Source organism: Rhipicephalus microplus, chromosome 4 (assembly GCF_043290135.1).
Source record: "Rhipicephalus microplus isolate Deutch F79 chromosome 4, USDA_Rmic, whole genome shotgun sequence".
Lineage (NCBI taxonomy): Eukaryota > Metazoa > Arthropoda > Arachnida > Ixodida > Ixodidae > Rhipicephalus > Rhipicephalus microplus.
This window is the reverse complement of record NC_134703.1, coordinates 192,211,157-192,235,525: the sequence shown is the minus strand read 5'-3', so window position 1 is coordinate 192,235,525 and position 24,369 is coordinate 192,211,157. Positions and strand designations below refer to the sequence as shown.

Genomic DNA, 24,369 nt, shown 5'->3' with positions numbered 1-24,369 from the left:
CCTGCGTTGGTTTTTTCTGCATGCAATGCGTGTCCGAACTTGCCCAGATAACGCGTCTCCCACTTACGTCATGCTAGCACATGTCATGGTGCTTCGCCAATCTTTATTGGCTGCCCGTGACAGTCCCTCACCCAGCAGCATGCTTTCACTTGCCAGTCGCCGGACAGATCCGCACAGGCCTGCACAACAGTAACATGCGCTGCTCTAGTAAGCAGCTTCTCATATGCGCGCACGGCTGCTGCCCTTTGTGTGAGCCCTAGCGCCTGTCGGCGAGTATACACTCGGTCTGTCTTGTGAAGTTTTCTGCCGGCCTGCAAGCCCTTTAATGTCGCATTGGGCTGTATCTTGGGTAAATAAGCTCTTGTTTGTTGTCCACCTGCCTCGAGTGTCATCTCTGCGCCGTGTCTTCGAGTCGACGAACCTGGCCATCGCGTCTGTGCGCGACGACAGTGGAGATTGTTGAGTCCCATCGCGGTTGCTTTTTAAGGTAAGCCTTTTGCAAAAACCTATCTTCACAATGTTATGCTGTCGCTGTACTATGATGACAGTGGCAGTGCTCACGTCATATTCGAACTCGCTGGCTGTGCAGGCTTTGCCTCTTTGATCTTGGTGTCAGAGTCATCCGTAACTTGACGAGTCATTTCGTCATCAAACAATTCCGCACACAGCTTGACGTCTTTGTCAGCCTCGCGAAGCCCTTAAAAATTAACCCAGCTGGAATCGAAACACCGGCAACGAGCAGATCGTCGAAGGCAATGTTCGCGGGTAGAAGTTCGCTGCACATGCTGTCCACTATGGGCGACACAGCGGTTTCGGCGACCGGTACAAAGCTCACATGGTGAAAACAATTCCGGAGGGTCTGTTGCGTAACCGCTTTCCACCAGTCTGCAAGCATTCCGATGGCAGACAATAGGTCATCAGCGCAGCTTTTCCCGCTTTCAGTGCACAGGCTGCACAGCACCACAGAACACACCACCATATGGCCTAAGCTACGGCTGGCAACGGATTGGCGTGCGCTGGATCGTGGCATTTTTGGTTTCGTGAGTACTGCAGTCACGGCGCCAGGGGTTTGAGGACCCGAAAAAACCGAAACGGCAGTGTCGATAGTGACTTATAGAGTCTGCGGTTAGCGGTAAAAAGTACGCAAAATCTGATGGCAAAAGCTTCGAACGTCTGGATTTTCAGACTTTTTTATACAGTCAAACCCGGGTATATCGAACTCGCCAAAAAACTTTTATTAGTTCGATATATGGCATAATTCGATATAGGCCCGGTATAGGTTTTTGACACAAAGGCACATAACAAACTAGAAGAAAAGTACTTTATTAATATGGTGGCTTACTTGCGTGCCCTACTGTGGAACAAAATAGTCCCGGATTGTATTCTGTGTCAACGACTTCGCTGCCTGCGACAGCACGCACGCCTGCACGTTGTCCAATGAGTTGGAGCAGCTGAGGCCGCAACCTTCCACATTCAAGCAATAGCGCCGGACCAACGCAAGTGCACTAATCACTTCGGAGGATGTAGGCAATGGGCTGTTGTCGATTTCCATATTGCTGTCGCTTTGGCTCGTGGTAGGCACGACGTCTGCAATGTAATCCTCATCCTGTAATTGGCCCATGATGGGGACATCAACGTCCGCACTGACGAACTCGTCGAATGTTGATCCGTCGATAGCACCCGGGAACTCTGCCAGCTTGTTCCAAACTTCGGCGGAAACACCTGCGGTGCTTTAGTGCTGTCAGAATTTGGGGTGTCATCACCAGGCATGCGGAAGCCGGCATGCCTAAAGCAGTTCTGGATCGTCTCCTTCTTGACATCTGCCCACGATCTACTCAATGTAGAAATAGCTCCCAGCAAATTGATCTTAGGCTCCCTGAAGACGTGAAGGTTCTACAGCAGCCTCTCCACCAGGCGCTTCCAATAGCCGGCTTTCATTGCGCGTATAACGCCTTGATCCAGTGGTTGCAGTACAGACGTAGTGTTCGGGGGCAAAAAACGTAGCTCGATGTTGCTGAAGGTCGTACTGAAGTGGTGCAATGAACAATTGTCCACGAGCAGGCACACCTTGTGATTTTTGCCTACCAAATCATCATTCCACGACGATAGCCATGTGCTGAAAAGCTCCCCGGTCATCCACACTTTTGAGTTTGCTCGGTAGGTAACTGGAAGCGACAGCGCATTTCGAAAACATTGCGATGCCGTGCTTTTCCCTGTAACCAGAAATCGAAGCTTTTTTGATCCGTCTAAATTAGCTGCCAACAGCACGGACACACGAGCTTTGTTTGCCTTGCCGCCGCTTGTCTTGTCGCCACAACACGCAAGTGTCTTGTTTGGCAACATTTGCCAAAATAGAGCGGTTTCATCCGCATTGAAGATATCTTGGGCTCTATATCTCGCTGCCATATCTCGCCAGTTTTCCTCGAGCCATTTTTCTGCGCTGTCCAGGTCCGCCGCTCTGCTTTCACCTGTAACAGCTTTTCCAACGATGTCGTGCCATTCTTTGAACCGCTGAAGCCAGCCTGAACCGCCTTGGAAATCATTCCTGCCAAGCAGAAAAGCAAGGTCCTTGACTTTCTGCTCGATCATAGGGCCAGAAACCGGATGTTTCGCGACCGAACGTCCACAAACCACTTGTAAATGGCCGATTCAACATCTTTGTACACAGCAGCGCGCACACGTCGGGTGACACGGGCACCTGGTGTTTTGTCCGACATGGCCCTGATGTCTGCCTTGTTCTTCAGGATAGTACTCAAGGTGCTCCTTGGAATTTTGTACGCGGCGGCGACGTCGGACTTCTCTTCACCCTGCTCAACCTGATTGACAATTTCGAGTTTGGCGGCGAACGGCAAATTTTGCCTCTTTGCGCAAGCCATGATGGTAGTGCCCTAATACAGTTCACAGAGCACCAACAGACAACACCACAGACCATGCTGAATCAGCAGCAGCAGGTACACAAGCATAAAGAAAGAAAAAATGACGCTCACTTCTACCGCCTCCGCACCTCAGAGAAAGCACGATGGCCTCTGATTGGCTGTAAGCGCTGCGAGCGGGCCAGGATCATTTTGTGGAGGGGGGTGTTCGCCCGCGCACAACTGGGTCTAACCAACTTTTTCTAGGGTGGCGCCGGCAGTTTTCCCCGCCACCGCTAGGGAAAGCCAACTTGCTAGGGCACTTTTGAGGCACCCGGAGTTTGATAGATCAGTTGTCGTTGCTATTTTCGTTTGATAAAACAGTAACTTTTGCTATATATTCTCAATGTAAACTTACCGTGTTTAGGAATTGTTCGATATACAGGGTAATCTGATATATACGAGTTCGATATAGTCGGGCTCGACTGTACATTGACTCTATGGGCAACTTGACGATGCTACAGATGGGTTCGGAAGATCGGGCATGTTCGGAATTTCGGGCATCCGAGAAATCGAATGTCGACTGTCAAAGGCAATCGAGAACAACCTCGTAGAACTGATAAAAAAAGTCTGAAAGCATTGTACCATGAAATAACTGTACTAGCAGAGGGCTCAAACTTAGGCATGATCACTATTCTCATCAGGAAAATTCTCTCAAGTCAGAGCCAGTTATTTTTAATAAATATTCAGAGCTTATTTTAATATATGAAAAGTTGAACCAATTAATGTAGTCGAATAAAATAATAGCTTATTTTTACTGTAAAATGAAAAATCTCAATTTTTTAGAGTCCAGCTCAGACCCTTCTTCAGGGGTGTATAAAGAGCAACAGGGAGCAGCAGTGTTTATAACTAGGGGTGTGCAAATAGCAATTTTTTTTAAAACGAGACGAACATAAGTACATAGCTTCATATGTGAATAGAATACCGAATAAACCAGAAATGAGATTTTTTTCACCAGTAGTATGTTACTTTATTATATATTTTGTTGAAAACAGCACCTTTGGTAGTTATGCTAGTCTGTGTCTCGATATAATGTCGCCCGGTTCGTTTCATCTGAGCCAGCGGAATTGACACATGAAGCGGGGCACAGGGTGTGTGGCACAACAGCACAACCTTCATTGCACACACACACGCAGACATAAATATTTACACAGAGAAGAATAAAGGTACTGATAAACAGTTCCCCAAAACGCAACAGTGAACAAGTTCTGCTGCAGCCATGTCGTACACGTGTCCTTGTATTCACACACGCCGATTTACGTGTCTCGGACGAACCGGATGTGAGGTGTCGGCCGCTTATGACGAATATCAGTCGCACAAACACCCGAACGTAGCTCACCGCGTGCGTCCGGGCTTGTTGGTCCTGCTGATGTAAAAAGACACGCTGCAAACGCTCTGAAGTGTGTGGATGTCGTTTGATGCAATGGTTGTACTGGCGCCGGCAGGTATACCGGGCACGTCCCAGGTCCCTGTGGCCAGTGCACTGTTGACGAAGCAGATGGTTGTCCACGAGCTCGGGCTCGTTGACGGTCCGCGGCGATGGTCCGCGGCATGACGCTGACTGGTCCCGGTCGTGCTCTGCACCGTCCGCCAGCTGGACGACCGGAGCCACGAAGACGGTAGCTCGCCGCTGTACAAACTCGGGCGGTTTCTGACGCTTTGCAGACCTGGGGCAAGACCCAGGCTGCATCGAACATCTGTCGTCTTCTCCGTCGTCTATGCCAAGCTTCCCCTGTGCACGCGCTCCTCCAATATGGCGTCCGTGCACGCAGTTCTTCCTTCTCCTCCCAGATTTTTTTTTGGCCTCTCCCCCATTAGTCATCTTGTCTTGCTCCTGTCTTGCTTTTCTTTTTTGTCATCCCTAACATCTGTTATTGCACAAAAAAATGCCACATGTACTTGCTAGGAAGCATATGGCTGTACCAAATAGTTGAGCTTGTGACTGTGATGTCTTGGGTTCAATTCGCAGGTTCAACATATCATTTTTTTATGTGGTTGCACTTTATTACAAAAAGACAGTGTTTTGACCTGCCATGATAACTAGTGAGTACAAAGCCGCTCGTTTCATTCATGCCGTGGCAGCTGCATTCCAATGATGTGAAATGTAGCAGTTAATGCATCTGTTCTCGAATCTAAGTTTATAAAAGCGCCTTAGGGGGCCAATTTATTCGTGTTCCCACAGTATAAGTTTTGGCTCATACGACCCCAGGTTTTATTGCCCCTTGTTCTTACCAGTCAACACACAAAGGCGAACAGGAGTACTCGGGCATCTTTCAGCTACACAGCAATACTCATTTTAATGCTTCCTTTTGTTTCCTTTCTTGGAAACTGCAATCTCACCATTTACTTACACAAAGTGCTCTGTCATGCTGATAGCTGACCCAGGAGTACGGGGCCCGCGGTGATAACGCAAGGAAAGCAGGTTTGATAGATGATGACTTTTCTGTGACATAAGTAGGCCCAAATGTGCTTTTTAATGGAGTCAACCTCCCGATGGCGAAGACACTATTTTGCCACTTTGTGACCGCCTTTGGCACACTGGCTGTTGATGGCAGTAAACTGACATTTGCAAAGCAGCGAGAACATAGCTATCGAGTTACAGAGGGTTGATTGCAGAAGACACTGCAACGCGAGTGTGATGTGCGTATTCGACAAATTCCCAAAGACTACTGTTGGGAACAGGCAGCGTAACTATGCAGTAACTGCCTCATATTTTGTTTACCTCACGTGTGCCGCTGTCAGCAACATTGAAATATATGTGATGACGCGATTGTTACGCTACTGATATTCCATGGCCTTTTTTTTTGTTTGCCATTGCTGGAAAAACACTTGAGCTGAATCGCATGATCGTGCGCTACCAATCAAATCATTCCAAAGCTGTGACAGGGAATACATGCTGACGAAGCAGCACAGCTGACTGAAGACTTGTCAGGCTTTCGTCAACGTGTGCGCCTAAGTATTTGTGACGATCCACTAGCAAAAACCGACGAAGCTACGCTTGATATGCATTACCTGCTGCATCGTCAAGTTTATAAGCTCCTGGGGTGGACCCTGACACAGTATGAATCGGTGGAGCAGGAAGGAGGCAACATGACGTAGTAGCCGCAGAGAAGGCAGCAGTTTTAGTTTACCTTGTTAGACGGTCTACGGTGACGACGGTCCGGGAATTACCAGCCGACATCAGAGGAAATGGTTCATACAAATCGATACTCACCCTCCGAAACTGACGGTCAGGGCAAGGTGACTGTTGTATACCTGCTGGCAACATGTTTGTTGATGGTCTGCGGAATTGGCAATCGAGGCAGGAGTGAACGAGCTTGTGTACGAAGTAGTACATCCCTCACCAGAATTTGTGTTGTCGGATGTGGTGGTAAGTTTTCGACACTTCAGAATGCGCGCATTGCTGATCAGACTGGAAGGATTCACATATTTCTGACCATAGACTGCGGGGTATCATGAGTAGGAGGCTGCCACATAAGGCTAAACGGTGAGCTTGACGACGCGAGGCGGGACTGAATAGTGTTGCAAATAGATCAGACACCAAGTCAATACGCAACGTGATGCAATGATGCTTGCACTGTTTGGTAGTGATAATGTGAACATCGATTACAGAAACAGCAAAGGAAAATACTGTGCAAGGGGTATTGTAGTCAGGCTGGGGGAAGCGGGAGAGGGCGTCTGCGTCAGCATACTGCACCCGTTGTGGTACTCCAAAGAGCCCAGCAGCCCAGACGGCCTGAAGGATTCTTCAATGACGACAGCCAGCATTAGTGCATGATGGTCGGTGACATTAACTCTTTCGCAGTCGCGGAAAAAGGCCCAATTTTCGACATTCTTGATCACATTTTTTTTCTTGGGTAACATTTATTGCATTTGTGAAGAAGAAGATGTGCCAGCAGCAAGCAGCATCGCCAACGCCCGGCTCTCTCGGCTCGTGCTTCGGTTCGTTGCTGTGCCGATCGCTGGACGGTTCTTCACGCTGTCCCGTCGCTGCCTTTAACAGCTAATAAACCTCTTCACATTTGGTGGAAGGTGCTGTTAATCCCCGTTGCTACACCCTGGAGCTGCGAAGCCGCACGCTACCACCTGTCATGACTGCCAACGCCACTACATCGACGCCTTCGCTCCAGTTCAACTGCCCTGGCCATCCTACGCTACGGGAGCCGAAGGTCTTCAGCGGTGCGGATGGGACCGACGTCGAAGACTGGCTCGAGCACTACGAACTGGTGAGCGACAACAATAAGTGGGATGAAGCCGACAAGCTGGGCCACGTGATATTTTATCTCACTGGCGTCGCCGAATTGTGGTTTAATAACCACAAACACAACATCCCCACTTGGAGCGTCTTCAAGACGTCATGTGCCGAAGTGTTCGGTCGGCCGGCTGTCCGCAAGCAGAGGGCAGAACAGCGCTTGCGCGTCCGCTCTCAGCAGACTGGCGAGACCTTTACCAGCTATATTGAGGACGTCGTCGACCTTTGTCGACGTGTGAATGACACCATGCCCGAATCTGACAAGGTCAAAAACATCCTGAAGGGCATCGACGACGGCGCATTTCAAATGCTCTTGGCAAGAAATCCGAGCACAGTTTCCGAAGTCGTCAGCTTGTGTCAGAGCTACGACGAGTTAAAGAAGCAATGCACTCTGACTCGGCAGCCTCAGCATGGTGGTGAGTCACTGTCCAGTTTCGACACCCTGCCGGACAATTCACCGCTGCTGCAGCAAGTTCGAGCCTTCGTCCGTGAGGAAGTCGCCCGCCAACTTTCTTTAGTGCCCTTCACTCACGAGACCACCACCCGTCTACCTGCCCCGCTTCGCACTGCTATTTCGGAAGAGGTTGCCCAAGCTGTTCCTGTTGCGCACCACGAGCCGCCTCTATCCAGCCTTGCCCACTGCCAGCGTGCCGCGCAGCCGGTAGGCCCTCCTGTCGCCTATCCGCCAGCCGTGCAGCCTGTGGCCGCGCCCTTAACGTATGCAGCGCAGCCTGTGGCTCCTCCTGTCACCTGCTCGCAAGTGATGCAGCCTGTAGCAGCGCCGTTCACATATGCAGACGCTGTGCGTAGGCTTCCGCAACCACCCTACACCACGCGCTCACAGCCCGTGCACCCGGCTGCTTACACTACACCTTGGGCGGCAGCACCAGTCGCCAATCCCTGGAGGACGCCCGATAACCGATTGATTTGCTACGCCTGCTTCACTCCCGGACACGTTGCTCGCTACTGCCGCCGTCGACCTCAGGCGTTCGGCGACTATGTCCGATCGTCGCAAACCGGCAGCCAACCCTTCGCGCAATACGGGCCAGTCTCGTCACCTCGCTATGCCCCTCCTAACGACCCCGACTTCGTGACGCCGCGCGCACCCTCTCCTCGTCGGCGATCGCCCTCCCCCATGCGTCGCCGGCCCAGACCTGACCAGGAAAACTAAGCACCGCAGTTCAAGAGGCAAGAACTGCGCCATTTTCGAACTGTCTAAGCCCTCGCCCCTCTCCTGCTAACGTGGTCGCAGTAACTGTTGAAGGTTATTCTACTTTCGCCCTTGTAGACACCGGCGCCGCTGTTTCTGTTATTGCCGCTAATGTCTGCCGTGTATTACGTAAAGTCACGACGCCGCTTTCTGGACTGTCACTCCACACCGCAAGTGCACAGCAAGTAACGCCTCTCGCAGCCTGCACTGCAAGAGTGTCCATCGAAGGCATTGTTTACACTGTGGAGTTTATTGTCCTTGCTGTCTGTTCGCATGATGTCATCCTCGGGTGGGACTTCCTATCTCGCCATAATGCCGTCATCGACTGCGCACGCGCTGAAGTTGAGTTTTCACCCTTTTGTGATGTCCCATTACTTGACGCTCTTCATCAGCCGCCGAAGTTGTTTGTGCATGAAGACACCGATATTCCGCCTGAAACCTTCGCACTTGTTCCAATTTCATGCAACGCCTACACTGACGCTACAGTCTTTTTTATGCCTTCCGATATCTTCACGAGTCGTCGAGCTCTGCCGCTGCCTTTCGCAACGATTGACCTTGCCGCCGGAAGAAGCAACATGTTCATACTCAACCCGCTTTCCACAACTGTCACTTTGCTTGCGGGAGAATGTCTCGGCCGCGTGCAAGATCTCGACCCTTCGTCTTTGGTTGATGTCCCGGATGAATATTGCGACCACCCAAAATCACTGTCGGCCCTCGAGGAGTCGTCTAAGGATACGTTTTCCAGCGCCATCGCCGACACCCTTACTCCCACCGAACATGCCGACCTGCTTGATCTTCTGCATGAGTTCCAGAATTCCTTCGATGTGTCCCAACCTCAACTAGGCCGCACGTCGCAAGTCAAGCATCGTGTTGACACCGGCCTACACCAGCCACTGCGTCAAAGACCATACCGTGTCTCCACTGAAGAGCGCCGCGTCATCAACGATCAAGTCAAAGATATGCTTCGGAGAGACGTTATTCGACCATCTCACAGTCCCTGGGCGTCTCCTGTCGTCTTGGTGCGTAAGAAAGACGGATCTATCCGATTTTGCGTAGACTATCGTCGTTTGAATAAGATAACCCGCAAGGACGTATATCCTTTGCCGCGCATTGATGACGCCATCGACACCCTTCACGGAGCGGAATTCTTCTCGTCGCTGGATTTGCGGTCTGGCTACTGGCAAGTTCCAATGGCTGAAGCCGATCGCCAAAAAACTGCATTTATTACACCTGACGGACTATACGAGTTTAACGTCATGCCCTTTGGGCTTTGTAACGCGCCCGCCACGTTTGAACGACTTATGGATAATACGCTACGTGGCCTCAAGTGGAATATGTGCCTCTGCTACCTCGACGATGTCGTGGTTTTCTCGCACGACTTTCCTACGCACCTCCTTCGCCTCAGGCAGGTTTTGACTTGTCTGACCAACGCTGGCCTGCAGCTTAACCTGAAAAAATGCCGCTTCGCTGCACGCGAACTCGTCATCCTAGGCCACATCGTGTCGAAGCACGGCGTATTACCTGACCCAGCAAAACTTCGAGCAGTCGCAGAATTTCCCAAGCCGACGACCATGAAGGAACTTCGCAGTTTTGTAGGCCTATGCTCATATTTCCGGCGCTTTGTTCGCAATTTCGCATCCATCATGTCACCATTAACCCAGCTTCTTCGCGGTGACGTGAACCTCTCCTCCTGGTCCCCTGCATGTGACGTTGCCTTCACTACTCTGCGCCGTCTGCTCACCTCGCCACCTATTCTTCGCCACTTCGACCCGACGGCTCCTACCGAAGTGCACACCGACGCCAGCGGCGTCGGGCTAGGTGCTGTCCTCGCGCAACGAAAACCCGGCTATTCAGAATACGTTGTAGCCTACGCTAGCCGCACTCTGACGAAAGCCGAAACTAATTAAAGCGTGACAGAAAAAGAGTGTTTGGCTCTGGTGTGGGCGCTTGGAAAGTTCCGGCCGTACTTATACGGCCGCCCGTTCGATCTAGTAACTGATCACCACGCGCTTTGCTGGCTCTCCACGCTGAAAGACCCTTCTGGCCGCCTTGCGCGATGGGCACTCCGCATCCAGGAGTACGACATTCGCGTCGTATACCGCTGTGGACGCAAACACTCTGACGCTGACGCCCTGTCCCGCTCACCTTTGCCACCAGATCCGACGTGCGGAAACACGTGCCTCCAGTACTTGTCATCGTTAAATCTTGACTCAATTGCCACCGAACAACGTCGTGACCCGTGGATCGCATCTCTTCTCGAATATCTATCCGGTACGCCCAACCTTCCGGTATCTCGATCCCTCCGACGTCAAGCTTTCCATTTTGCCATCCGCGATCAACTTCTCCATCGACGCAACTACTCTCCTGATGGCCGCCGGTGGCTACTGGTCATTCCACGCACTTTGCGATCGCAGGTATGCGCTTCTCTTCACGACGATCCACAATGTGGCCACGCCGGGGTGTTCAAAACATATGAACGCCTTCGCCATCGCTATTACTGGCGCGGCATGTACAATTTCGTACGCAAATTTGTGCAGTGCTGTCCTGACTGCCAGCGACGCAAATCAACACCGCTACGTGCTACTGGCGAATTGCAGCCACTTCCGTGCCCTGCCAAGCCTTTTGATCGTGTTGGCGTTGACCTCTACGGCCCCCTTCCATTGACATCAGATGGCAATCGGTGGATTATAGTGGCGGTCGACCATCTAACACGCTACGCCGAAACAGCCGCTTTACCGAGCGCTACCGCTCAGGATGTCGCCTCTTTCATTTTACGTCAATTTATCCTTCGACATGGCGCACCTCGAGAGCTCCTTAGTGACAGAGGCCGCGCTTTTCTCTCCGAGGTCGTCGAAGCTCTGCTTTCGGAATGCCACGTCATTCATCGGAAAACGACAGCATACCACCCGCAGACTAATGGGCTAACGGAACGGTTTAACCGCACGCTGGGTGATATGCTCTCGATGTACGTGGCATCTAATCATAGCAACTGGGACCGTGTTCTCCCATACGTGACATTTGCATACAATACTGCAATACAAACAACCACGGGATTTTCACCTTTCTTTCTTCTTTATGGACGTGACCCTTCCCATACAATTGATACTCTACTTCCCTACCATCCTGATGCTTCAGAATGTCCACCTATTTCCGATGCTGCTCGACAAGCCGAAGAGTGCCGCCAGCTCGCCCGTGCGTTCACCTCGGACGAGCAGCAACGCCAGAAAGAAAACCGTTGCCCCTCTCTTCCGGATCCCAGCTATGCCCCAGGGTCTCTCGTGTGGCTTGCCATCCCATACCAAACTCCGGGACTCTCATCAAAACTTGTCCCCCGGTACGAGGGGCCTTACACCGTTTTAGAGAAAACCTCTCCGGTTAATTACCTAATTGAGCCAGTTTCCCGATCGGATGACATGCGCCGGCGTGCACGTGACATCGTCCATGTTTCCCGCCTAAAACCGTATCATGAGCCTCTCCCTGAAACTTCTTAGGTCGCCAGGATGGCTCTTTTTTCAGCGGGGGCGATTGTGAAGAAGAAGATGTGCCAGCAGCAAGCAGCATCGCCAACGCCCGGCTCTCTCGGCTCGTGCTTCGGTTCGTTGCTGTGCCGATCGCTGGACGGTTCTTCACGCTGTCCCGTCGCTGCCTTTAACAGCTAATAAACCTCTTCACACATTTTACATTGTGATATACCAAATTGTACACCTTTAATCAAGCTTTCGAACAAAAATAACTACATGCTGATAGGTAGAAAAGTGTTTGTTGAATTATTTGTTAACAAAGGAAAAAACACACAAAACCGAACTAAACTAAACATACACATGCAGCTGAGCAAAGCTGCAAAGTCGAAATTCTGGAATATACAAAATGTTACACATGATGTCAGCTCACATTCTGGAAAGTTTCATTTCTGTGTGTAATAAACTCAATTTTTCATGGCCCTTGAAGCTAGGGGTGACGACTGCTGTGCCACTCAAAGAAGCAGTTGCGGGAGGACGTGAAGCATAGGGGCACTACACATGTGCTGCCTTGTCATATGTTTTCTGCTCTACTTTCTTCTTGCGATAGCACAGCTTTCAGTTTTTTGACCTCACTATTTTCCAGGGTTGGTGGCGAATCGGCTCTTGACTTTGATATGGGGCACGGTCTCGATTGATGTCATTATAATCCATGATCTGCTGAATTAGCTGCTCTCTAAAAGCAAGCTGGTCGAATCGGGCATTTTGGGCTAGCTCTGGGACTCCTGGGTTTTCTTTTCGATGGCCTTGGTAGAGGATGATACTGTTGACACATGCTATGTCTACGCAATGAAAAAACAGGGTTTTCCACCAGTGCACGCATTTCATCAAGACATTGTAGGTTTCAATTATTTGGTCCGATTTATCCACACCCAGCATGCCAGCATTGTAGTCTTGGACAAACAGAGGCCTCTTGATGGTAATCAAAGTCCATCTGTCACCTGTCTTCTGCCTTCATGTGGCTGGGACAAATTGGTTGACTGTATCAATGGTACTCATCAAGTTCACGGCGTGCCGGTCTTTCGATTGCATATATAAAATGTTGCCATCGCAAAGCCAACGAATGTCTCCACGCTGAGGTCTTCGTTCCCAGGCAACATTCTTCAGCTCAGTTGGGAAACATCGGCGATCTTTCCTGGTGGTACCACAGGCAAGGGTTTTGCGCTCCAGCAGATGGCCAAAAAGTTTTCCAGAGGTGTAGAAGTTCATTAAAATTCTGTACCCCTGGTCTAGATACTCTGAGCACAGGCTGCTGATTACATCAAAAGCCAGGCCATATGGCCCTGGTCTTTCACGCTTGTCTGTGTATACAGAGAACTGTAGGGTATACCCTGTTTTGGAGTCGGCTAGTACCCAAAGCTTGTAGCCCCACTTAGTCACTTTTTCCCAGATATACTGCCTCATTCCTGATCTGCCTTTGGACTTCACCATACGTCCGTCAACTGAGAGGTCCCGCTTTCGTTGAAAAAACTTAGCGGATGTCTTATTGATGTGCTCGAAAAGCCATGACACCTTCCAGATCTTGCCAACAGTAGCTTCACTTGCGAAGTCGACCGGGTCTGATACGTGTAAAAAGGCTAGTAGAGCTACAAACCGGTTTCGGGGCATAATCTTTGATGGAAGAAGGCCACTGTATATACTCCCCATGCTCCAGTATAACTGGAATCGTGGTACTTCAACAATTTCTATGTAAATGATGATCGCAATGAAATGCATCATCTCTAGCGGAGTCAGTTCTTCCCATGAGCCGTCATGACGAGCATAGGTGGGCTTGTCAAGAATGTTCATCCACGCGTACTTGTTTGTGTTGTCACACAACATCCTGATTTTTTCAGCCGTAAAAAACATCATAAAAAAAATCCAGCGCTCTTGCGAAGTGCCAGGTGCCACTCGGACGTGTAGCGTCATTATGGACGTCTTGGAGCATTAGGAAAAATATCTCCACCATATGTTGCGGAAACACTAAGGAAATAAAATAAATTACTGTCCTTGGTTATAAAGACCGCACACTGCATTTATACATTGTGAGCGCTAAAATGAAACTTACGTGTGCACAATGGCTGATGTTCCCGGCTGCTGTGATGAAATGTCACTGTCTCAACTGAAGTCCAATGATTGAACATCATCACCAGACTCCTCACTGCTGCTGTCGTCAAAAGAATCGGACTTTGAAGCGGTCGAAGAGCTAGCGGTACAGAGGGACATCCCAGGAGTCGTCACTTTTTGGGATAAGCGGCACAGTTTGGATCCGTAATGAATATGGCAGCGCCAGTGTCAATAAGGGCACATGTGCAAACACTGTCCAGAAACACGTCACTGACACTCGACGGATTTCGCTGAGGGCTCTCACAGTTCAATAGCCTCGCAGCCCATGTCTTGTGGACTGCGTCAGTTAGTTTTCCTGCTCTTGAGCAGCGGAACTTGGCCTCATAGCTGATGGGCATTGACATAGTGGACCTACGAAGAGACAGAGCTGGACGAGACATCACGGGCATAAATGAAGGTGAGTCGTGGAAGGGGCGGCACTGCTGGCCAGCGACAGGTGACGAGACGGGGGCAGCTGCACGTAATGGCAATTACATGCCTTCTTGACCGGTGTAGCCGCATGCAAAAAAGATGGGCCCGTTGCCTAGTGTGTGCCATCGGTTAGCGGGGTAGGTACCACTCATGTCGCAAAACCCAATGGACGGAACGGCAGCCGGGATGACTGCGTAGTGGGCTGAAGTCGAGGCTTAGGGATCACATTCGTAGCACTGTTTGGTAGTGATAATGTGAACATCGATTACAGAAACAGCAAAGGAAAATACTGTGCAAGGGGTATTGTAGTCAGGCTGGGGGAAGCGGGAGAGGGCGTCTGCATCAGCATACTGCACCCGTTGTGGTACTCCAAAGAGCCCAGCAGCCCAGACGGCCTTCGTTGACGAAGGTCGAGCGGCGGCTTCAGCGTAACTCAGAGGGGTGGCCACTGGAAGTACTTGAGGCGGCCTGGCGACAACTTCAGCGAAACTCTGGGGTGCAGGAGCCGGAGGTTCTTTGTGATATGCAGGCATGACCTCTAATATTTTCTGTGCAATCGCTTGGCAGTGCAGAGGAAGAACGGTGGTCATTGAAAGTTGAACGGCCGACGAATGGGCCAGGACAGGAGATAGAACTGGTGCGGGATTTCTTCACAGGGGAATGACTTTAGTTCTGCTACCTAGTCATAGCTGCCCAGCAAGCTTTGCATCTCGTAAAAGAGAGCGACGGTCATCGAACAGTGCCAGCAGAGCTCTTTGTAGCTCTGACACAACGTTATGACCTTGGCCGCTGTGCCAAAGTTTTTGGCGAGCAGAATGGTGAAGGCATCATCGTCAATACATTTCATCACGTGCCGGATCTTGTCATGCTTGGACATGGCTCCGTTGGCTTTGTTACGCAAGTAGAGGGCATCTTCGATACAACTGGTGACTGACTCACTGGCCTGCTGAGCGCGTTCATGTAAGCGCCGTTTGGCTTGCTTACGAACAGCAGGGTGGCCAAAAATGATGATGACAGCGGTCTAGAAATCATACCAAGTCACGAAATCGGACATGTGGCTGCTCTAACAAGAAACTGGCTACTACATCAAGGCAGAATAACAAGTTGGTGAACTTGCAGCTCTCGTCCCATTTGTTGCGGATGCTCACATGCTTGTAAAATGCGAGCCAGTCTGCCACATCGGAGCTATCGGCACCAATGAAGATGGGTGGGTCGCGAATGTGTAGGACACCAAAACAAGCGAGCGGCACGGGGGATGTGTTAAGCGTCGAGGTACCCGGTAGTAGGTAAGGAACGAGATCAAAGCAGGTGTAGAAGTGCTGCGCCAATCTGACCTGCTGCGCCAAGCGGCGCCTAAACGGTAATTTGCATATGCGACGCCAAATTTGGTCGAGTTTTATCATCAACTGAGAACACGCGTGGGCTACACAAAGGGTGCAACCGTGTCCATATGAAATTAGTTAGGTGACGTACTTCGGTTCATGCATGAATGTTGTTAAGGTGGTGTTTGTGTAGATAAGATACCTCATTATGCCACTCTATATATGTTTTAACAGCAAAGCTGTTAGCCAGCCCATATAAACTGAAATAAAAAAATTAAAATCAGTTTCACCGGTGAAGTGATGACGGCAGTAGCGAAAATTTGTAATGGTAATGCTGCACGCGCTTCCTAATTTTTTTACCGCACTATTCCGCTCCCTGATGATTGGAAAACTCTAGGTAATCTTAGAATGTTTCTATGAGATTATGCGCACAACGCATACATTAGGGTTTGTTCTGGAACTTACGCAGCCGCTAGCGATAACGCGGAAATCTTCAATAGCACATATATAAATTCTGACGCACTTTTCTGCTTGGCAGATCATCGATGGCCAACGCTCTGGTTTTGCAGCTATCAGTCTACAGCTTGTATTGCTTGTAGAGTGACGTTTGGTTTTCCGCACAAAGGCTCACCCAAATAAGGTTCACTCATGAAAACAGGGGCTGGTGCCTTCGAGAACCTCACGACCCCATGACAATACAGAGGTCAAAAGTTTGAATTCGACATCGCGACACTCTGAAAAACGCTGGTGTAAGAAAGGACGTACGGCCGCTCTAGGGAGAAACGCTCTTATTGCACAATTTATTTCTGTAGAGAGCGCATGGCGTAGAAGTGTTTGTAGAATGGTTTATGAGCCGCGCGCTGATCGCCAATAGCGCGTGTGCCAGCTACGTCCTTGGAATCTATGTTTACAGCTGCTGCTCGAGCGACCCGTCCCCCCCTCCTTTCCCCGCTTCCCCGCATGTTTTCTTATGCTTCTTTAAGACAGGTGGCATGTTTTCTCTCTGCTTTAGCATTCGACGGCAGTTCTAACATGTGATGGGATAGTATCGCGTGCGCCGTCTCTTCCAAGCAACAGAGATTGGCTGCCTCGTTTAATCTTTGCTGGCGCAGCGCTCACCACCCCAACTTGCGCAATTTTACGCACGGGTAGAGCGTATTATGCGCGGGGAATGTTACCAACTTGTAGTTTATGTGGAACATGGCGGTGATGGAGAAAATATGTCAAGTGCCCATGTAGTTCCTATCTTAATAAAAGAAAAAATCGTTTCTTTACCTAGCAGTGGAGTGGTGAGTCCAACTAAATTTCTTCACAGTTCTCATGTCAGCTTTGGCACTTCAATTTATTTTTATAGAGCCTAATGGTTTAGTATAAAGATAACTTTATTATATTAGTTCATCTCTAGTCTTTAGTTGCTGTTCATGTTATATGCAGTGTTTTAATCACATTTTGAATATTGCAGCATTTCAACATTAAATTTTTTTTTGTCTGAGTAGCCGTGCTTTCAACTTTAATGTTGTTAATATATATTTATACAAAACAGCCGCTAAACACGGCTGCATGAAAGAGGAGGACGAAGTGGGTTTTTCCGTGGGATGCTGGTCTGATGCCATCTTGCTCGTCGGGTTCTCTGCGCTGTAAATAGCTCATTAAACAAGTTACTCGTAACATTATTGGTGGAGGTGGACGACCCCCGTACCTTGATGGAGACGCGCAGCGGTCGCAACATCGGCGACCTTTCGACTGCTTCGACTGCTGGTACTTCCTCTACGCCGCCCTCATCAGTCCAAGCCACCATCTACGTCACACTCACGCATCTCCGGGATCCCGGCACTTTCTTCGATGATGGTACGATCGATCTCGACACTTGGCTGAAGCGGTACGAGCGCGTCAGTGCTACTCACCGATGGGATCCCACGCTCATGCTCGCCAACGTGCTTTTCTACCTGGACGGCACTCCCCGAACATGGTTTGAAAGCCACGAAGCCGACATAACGAGCTGGGATCTCTTCAAAGAAAAGATACGAGACCTGTTTGGCGATTCATCTGGCCATCAGCTCGCTGCGAAGAAGACTCTTGCCACACGGGCCCAGTCTTCTAGCGAATCATACGTCTTTTACATTCTTGACGTCTTGGCCCTTTGTTCCAAGGCCGACCAGTCCATTTCGGAAGACGAAAAGGTTAACCACGTCTTGAAAGGCATTGCTGACGATGCTTTCAACCTGCTGGTTTTTAACGTCTCGAGCATCGACACAATCCTTAAAGAATGCCGACGTCTCGAACAAGCTAAAGCCCGCCGCATAGCCCAAAGCATCGTGCGCCTTCCGAACACAGCGGCCACTTCTTCGTGTGACGACGCCTTCCACCAGGCCCCTCGATGTGACAACCTTACACGCATCATTCGTCGAGAGGTCGAGGCAGCACAACCGGTAGCCACGCCATTACCGACGCCTGCGTCTTCCCCGACCACGATCTCTTTAGTACAAACGGTCGTTCGTCAAGAGCTATCGAATGTCGGCCTACATCTTGTTCCTACCGTATACTCTGCTGAGCCTTCTTATCGTACCCCTTGTGCACCTCGCATACAACGCAATCCGTCCGAATGGCGTACTCTTGATGACAGGCCCATATGTTTTAAGTGTCGACGCGTTGGTCATATCGCTCGTCACTGCCACAGCCGCTGGGCTCCACCGTCCCATTATGCACCTCAGTATCACACCACTTCTGCTCGCCAGGCGTCCCCACCACTTTCTCCATCAATGCCGACCACATTTTTCGCTCCTACAGCATTTCTGAGCAGACCTCGCTACGACCGGTCACTGTCCCCTGTTCGTCGTCAGTCCCGGTCGCCCCCACAACGCCGTGCTGCCTCCCCGACCTATTCGCAGCATCTCCGACCGGAAAACTAGGCCGTGCAGCTTCTGGAGGTGGAGCTGCGTTGACGACCTTCGTAAGAAATCCTCAATTAACATTAACAACGAACCGAAACCTTTTGGACGTTACTGTCGACAATGTTCGTGTCAGTGCATTGATAGATACTGGCGCACATGTGTTCATTATGAGTGCTAACCTTCGCCGCCGACTTAGAAAAGTTGTCACGCCCGCCCTCAACCGAGCTGTACGAGTCGCCGATGGAAGAACTGCCGCAATTCTTGGCATGTGCTCTGCGCGAGTGTCTATTGGGGAGAGAAGCACTGTCGTTCTTTTCGCCGTTATCAAACATTGCCATCATGAACTCATACTCGGTATGGATTTTCTAGCCACGCACTCTGCCCTCATAGACTGTTCAGCTGGCTCTCTCCATCTCGATTTACCCCTCTTTTCCGACCCGACCAGCCCACCGCAAACCAGCCTCTGCTGCATTGATTTCACGCGCCTCCCTTCTAACTTTGTCACACATGTCGACTTATCCTCCACGCCGCCGGTACCTGATGGTGATTACATGGTGGCCCCGATTCCTGCAGTGATGCTTACGCATGGGGTTGCTGTGCCGCATATGATTCTGACGATTAAGAGAAACCGCACCTTCCTTCCACTGGTCAACTTTTCTCTCACCACCCAAGTTCTGCCACAGGGTATCTCCCTGGCCAAAATTACTGCTCTCCAAGATGACCATATCGAGCCCTTCAGAGTTGACGATTGCTGCAGCTCAGTCAGTGGTTCCACTCCATCACGTTCTTGGGGCGCCGACATCGAGCGAATGGTGTCGTCGGACCTCACGTCTGAGCAAGCTGCAGCGCTTTGCCACGTTCTTGAGGGCTATCGTAGCATTTTCGACTTTGCCAGCAACTCTTTGGGCCAAACGACCATTGTCACCTACCGCATAAATACTGGCTATGCAACCCCCATTCACCGATGCCCCTACTGTGTGTCGGCGTCGGAGCGTGCAATATTACAACGTGAAGACGGCAAATTGCTTGCGAAAAACATTATCGAGCCTTCATGCAGCCCCTGGGCTTCTCCAGTCGTCCTTGTTAAAAAGAAAGATGGAACATGGCGCTTTTGTGTCGATTATCGTCACCTTAACAAAATTACCAAAAAAGGCGTTTATCCTTTACCTCGCATCAACGACGCCCTCGACTGCCTGTACGGTGCCACTTATTTTTCAACTATTGACCTTCGATCAGGGTACTGGCAGATAGCCATCGACGAGATGGACCGCGAGAAGACGGCATTCATCACTCCTGATGGTCTTTATCAGTTTAAGGTGATGCCCTTTGAACTCTGCAATGCACCAGCCACATTTGAAAGAATGATGGACTCATTGCTCCAAGGGCTGAAATGGTCCACCTGCTTGTGTTACCTTGACGATGTTATTGTCTTTTCGCCCACATTCGACTCGCATCTTGATCGTTTGTCAGCTATTCTGGACGTTTTTCATCGAGCCGGACTCCAGCTTAACGCCTCCAAGTGTCGCTTCGCTCGTCGTCAAATTTCCGTGCTCGGTCACCTTGTCGATGCTCAAGGCGTGCGTCCAGACCCAGAGAAAATTCACGCAGTCACGAACTTTCCCGTTCCGGAGACCACAAAGGATGTCCGCAGTTTTGTGGGGTTGTGCTCATATTTCAGACGCTTTGTGAAGGACTTTGCGACCATTGCACGGCCACTCACAGAACTCTTGAAGAAAGACGCCTCGTTTACCTGGGGCCATGACCAAGCGTCATCGTTTTCGCAACTTACGACATTGCTTACAACGCCACCAATCTTGGCTCACTTTGATCTATTAGCCCCAACTGAGGGTCACACGAACGCCAGTGGACACGGCATAGGAGCTGTGCTATTGCAGCAACAACGCGGACACGATCGTGTTATAGCCTACGCAAGTCGACTGCTATCTCCAGCCGAGCGCAACTATTCCATCACGGAGCGCGAGTGCCTCGCCCTTGTATGGGCAGTCGTCAAGTTTCGCCCATACCTGTACGGGCGCTCATTCCATGTTGTCACAGATCATCACGCGCTCTGCTAGCTAGCCTCCCTGAAGGACCCCATGGGACGTCTCGCTCGTTGGGCTCTACGCCTTCAAGAGTACACGTTCTTTGTAATATACAAAACAGGGCGATTACATCAGGATGCGGATTGTTTATACCGCTACCCTGTTGACGAAGCAACCGATACTGATGCTATCACGGACGTTTTTTCCGTGTCGCAGCTGTTAAACATTGGCGAAGAGCAACGTCGGGATGCTTCTTTACGAGCCATCATTGACAAACTGGAGTCAACGCCTCGCGACCCGTCCCTACAAATGTTTTTGGTGAAAGACGGGATCCTATATCGCCGCAACCTTGATTCCTTCGGATCAGACTTTCTTCCTGTCATCCCAGCGCACCTTCGTTCCACTGTCCTGCATCAACTTCATGACGCTCTCATGATGGGCCATTTCGGCGTTTCTCGCTTATACGATCGGGTACGACGTTGGTTTTTTTGGCCTGGACTTGCCCGCTCTGTTCAACGATATGTCCCCGCTTGTGAGCCCTGTCAGCGTCGCAAAATGCCGTCTGCCCTCCCAGCCGCATACCTTCAGCCGATCGACGTTCCCAACGAGCGTTTCTTTCGAGTTGGTCTCGACCTGTTGGGCCCTTTTCCACTCTCCGCAGCCGGAAATAAATGGATTGCTGTTGCCACGGACTACGCGACGCGGTACGCAATCACACGAGCACTCCCGACCAGCTGCGCTACCAACGTTGCGGGCTTTCTGCTGTACGGCATAATATTAGTGCACGGTGCTCCCCGTCAAATTCTCACCGACCGTGGCCGCACGTTCTTATCAGCTGTCGTTCATGAAATCCTGAGGTCTTGCCATACCAAGCACAAATTTACTACTTCGTACCATCCCCAGTCAAATGGCCTCACGGAGCGCCTTAACAAGACCCTAACCGATATGCTTGCCAAATACGTTGCGCCAGATCACCGTGATTGGGACATCCATTTGCCGTATGTGACGTTCGCCTACAACTCATCTCGTCACAACACTGCCGGATATTCGCCCTTCTATCTACTATATGGCCGGGACCCAACTCTACCTTTAGACACGTTACTACCTGCGGCCACTGAATATGCTGGTGAAGCCATTGCCGCGCCGACCACGCGTGCCAAGTCGCCCGTAACCGTCAACAGGCTTCACAGGCGCGCCAACAACAGCTCTACAATTCTCATCATAGGGACATGCACTTTTCTCCGGGTTCTCTCGTGCTCCTCTGGTCACCTACTCGGCGTGTGGGACTGTTGGAAAAACTGTTGTCGCCCTACACTGGACCATTCCGTATCGTTCGCCAAGTGACAGACGTCACGTACGAGATTGTTCCAACCGATCCAACAAAGTCATCGTCAGCTCCGAGCGACACCGTTCACGTGGCTCGGCTAAAGCCCTATTACCCCCCTTCGACATCATCTGCGTAAATTTAGCACCGGGACGGTGCTTCTACCGCCGGGAGTTATGATACAAAACAGCCGCTAAACACGGCTACATGAAAGAGGAGGGCGAAGTGGGTTTTTCCGTGGGATGCTGGTCTGACGCCATCTTGCTCGTCGGGTTCTGTGCGCTGTAAATAGCTCATTAAACAAGTTACCAGTAACATTATATATATATATATATATATATACATACAGGCCGCTGTGGTAGCTCAGTGGTTAGAGCATCGAACGCGCTATTCGAAGCTCGTAGGTTCGATTCCTGCTCACGGCTGGTTATTTTTTTATTTACTTTTCTTTCTTCTTATTTACATTTCATTGGTTCTAGTAACTTCCCCTGTACATTCCTTGGCATTACTGTCTGTTAGATCTCATTAATATTGTGTTAAGACACGGAAAACGCGCCCTTAGGTATACACTTCTTTCCCTTATTTCATTGAACGGGGGTCTCGTACTGGCAGACTTAGTGTGTTTAGGTTGTATAAGAGGAACAATTAATCAGCTGCCCGCTCATAATAAGTTCACGTGCTACGTGACGCCAAACATGCGCATAAGGGTGTTTTCACACTCGTCGTTTGGCTTATAGATGGCGCTGACTGTCATTCCTACTTCTAAATTCTAATATAAACCCCAAAAAATGTGGATGGAGTGAAGGCCGCTGTGGTAGCTCAGTGGTTAGAGCATCGAACGTGTTATTCGAAGGTCGTAGGTTCGATTCCTGCTCACGGCTGGTTATTTTTTTCATCCACTTTTCTTTCTTCTTATTTACATTCCATTGGTTCTAATACTTCCCCTGTACATTCCTTGGCATTACTGTCTGTTAGATCTCATTAATATTGTGTTAAAACACGGAAAAACGAGCCCTTGATATACACTTCTTTCCCTTATTTCATTGAACGAGGGTCTTGTACTGGCAGACTTGGTGTGTTTAGGTTGTATAAGAGGGATCATTAATCAGCTGCCCGCTCTTAATAAGTTCACGTGCTACGTGACGCCAAACATGCGCGTAAGAGTGTTTTCACACTCGTCGTTTGGCTTATAGATGGCGCTGACTGTCACTTCTACTTTCAAATTCTAATATAAACCCCAAAAAAAGTGGATGGAGGGAAGGCCGCTGTGGTAGCTCAGTGGGATTCCACTTCCGGTTGCGAAAGCGTGCTTACGTGTGTATCATGAGCTCCGTTGGAGCGGCATTGGCGGCTCAGCTTAGCCGCGGTTCCAGGATTGAAATGCCCCAGGATTATGCTGTTATTTTGCCCCCTCTGCCGACTGGGTATGTTGTTCAGAACACTGTTTTTCTGCATGCGGATGTAAAAGGAAGACCTTATCACGCGGAAGATTTCTGCGAGCCACTTTTTCGACGTGTTCAGCCCACCAAGGTTCTTGCACTCGGCGCTTGTCAAATGAACCACGTGTGGGCAGTGACGTGTAGAAGCACTGAAGGTGTAAAGAAACTTTTAACTGATTCGCAATTGACTGTGAAAGGCCTCAAATGCATGATAATCGACCCAAGCCAACGCGACGTCCGTCTGAAGCTGCATTGGCTGCTCTACCACGTACGAGAAGAGGACGTGCGAAATGCTGCACTGACCCCCTATGGGACGGTGCTTGACGTAGGAATGGATAAGTGGCGAATTGACTGCTACACCCAGCAGAATATCATGACGAGAACCGTGACGCTAGGGCTAAAGGCTAACGTTAGGCTGGACGATATACCTCACCAGTTACGAGTTGGAGGAGAGCTCGCACTTATTGTGGCAACCGGAAGAGCGCCGCGGTGTTTGCGCTGCCAGCAGATTGGCCACATTAGGAGGGACTGTCGAGTCTCGCGGTGTGACACTTGTAAGCGTTTTGGACACGCCCCTGGGAACTGCACGAAGAAGTATGCAGCTGCTGCACTGAACACCGGGAGCATGGATAAATCCGAGCACACTATGGACGAGGCGGAAGCAGAAAAATCGGTGAAATCGAAAGCGGCTTGTGAAGGAAAAACACCTAGTGCAGCAGGCATGACGCGATTGCAGAAAGAACCGCCAAGGTCAACTGACAGTGGGGGAGTGCAACCTATCGAGGATGCATCGGTGAAATCACAGATGACTTCTGCGGAAAAACATTCAGTACAGGAGGCGTGATGGATGTGAAAGAAGCAGGACAAACAAGTGAACCTGCGTGTATGCTAGCGGCCGCAGAATCATTGACGAGCGCAAAGGAGACTGATGTTTTAAACGAC

The 24,369-nt window shown here is 50.2% G+C and overlaps 1 protein-coding gene and 1 non-coding gene across 5 annotated transcripts in view; both read left to right on the top strand.

Annotated features, from left to right (window-relative positions):
• The window catches only part of LOC119183412 (WW domain-binding protein 2-like), a 121,555-nt gene that overhangs the window by 72,929 nt on the left and 24,257 nt on the right, over window positions 1-24,369 (top strand). The window lies entirely within an intron of this gene.
• TRNAT-UGU (transfer RNA threonine (anticodon UGU)) lies at window positions 22,797-22,869 on the top strand. Its single transcript has one exon. It is a non-coding gene; the product is annotated as a tRNA-Thr (tRNA).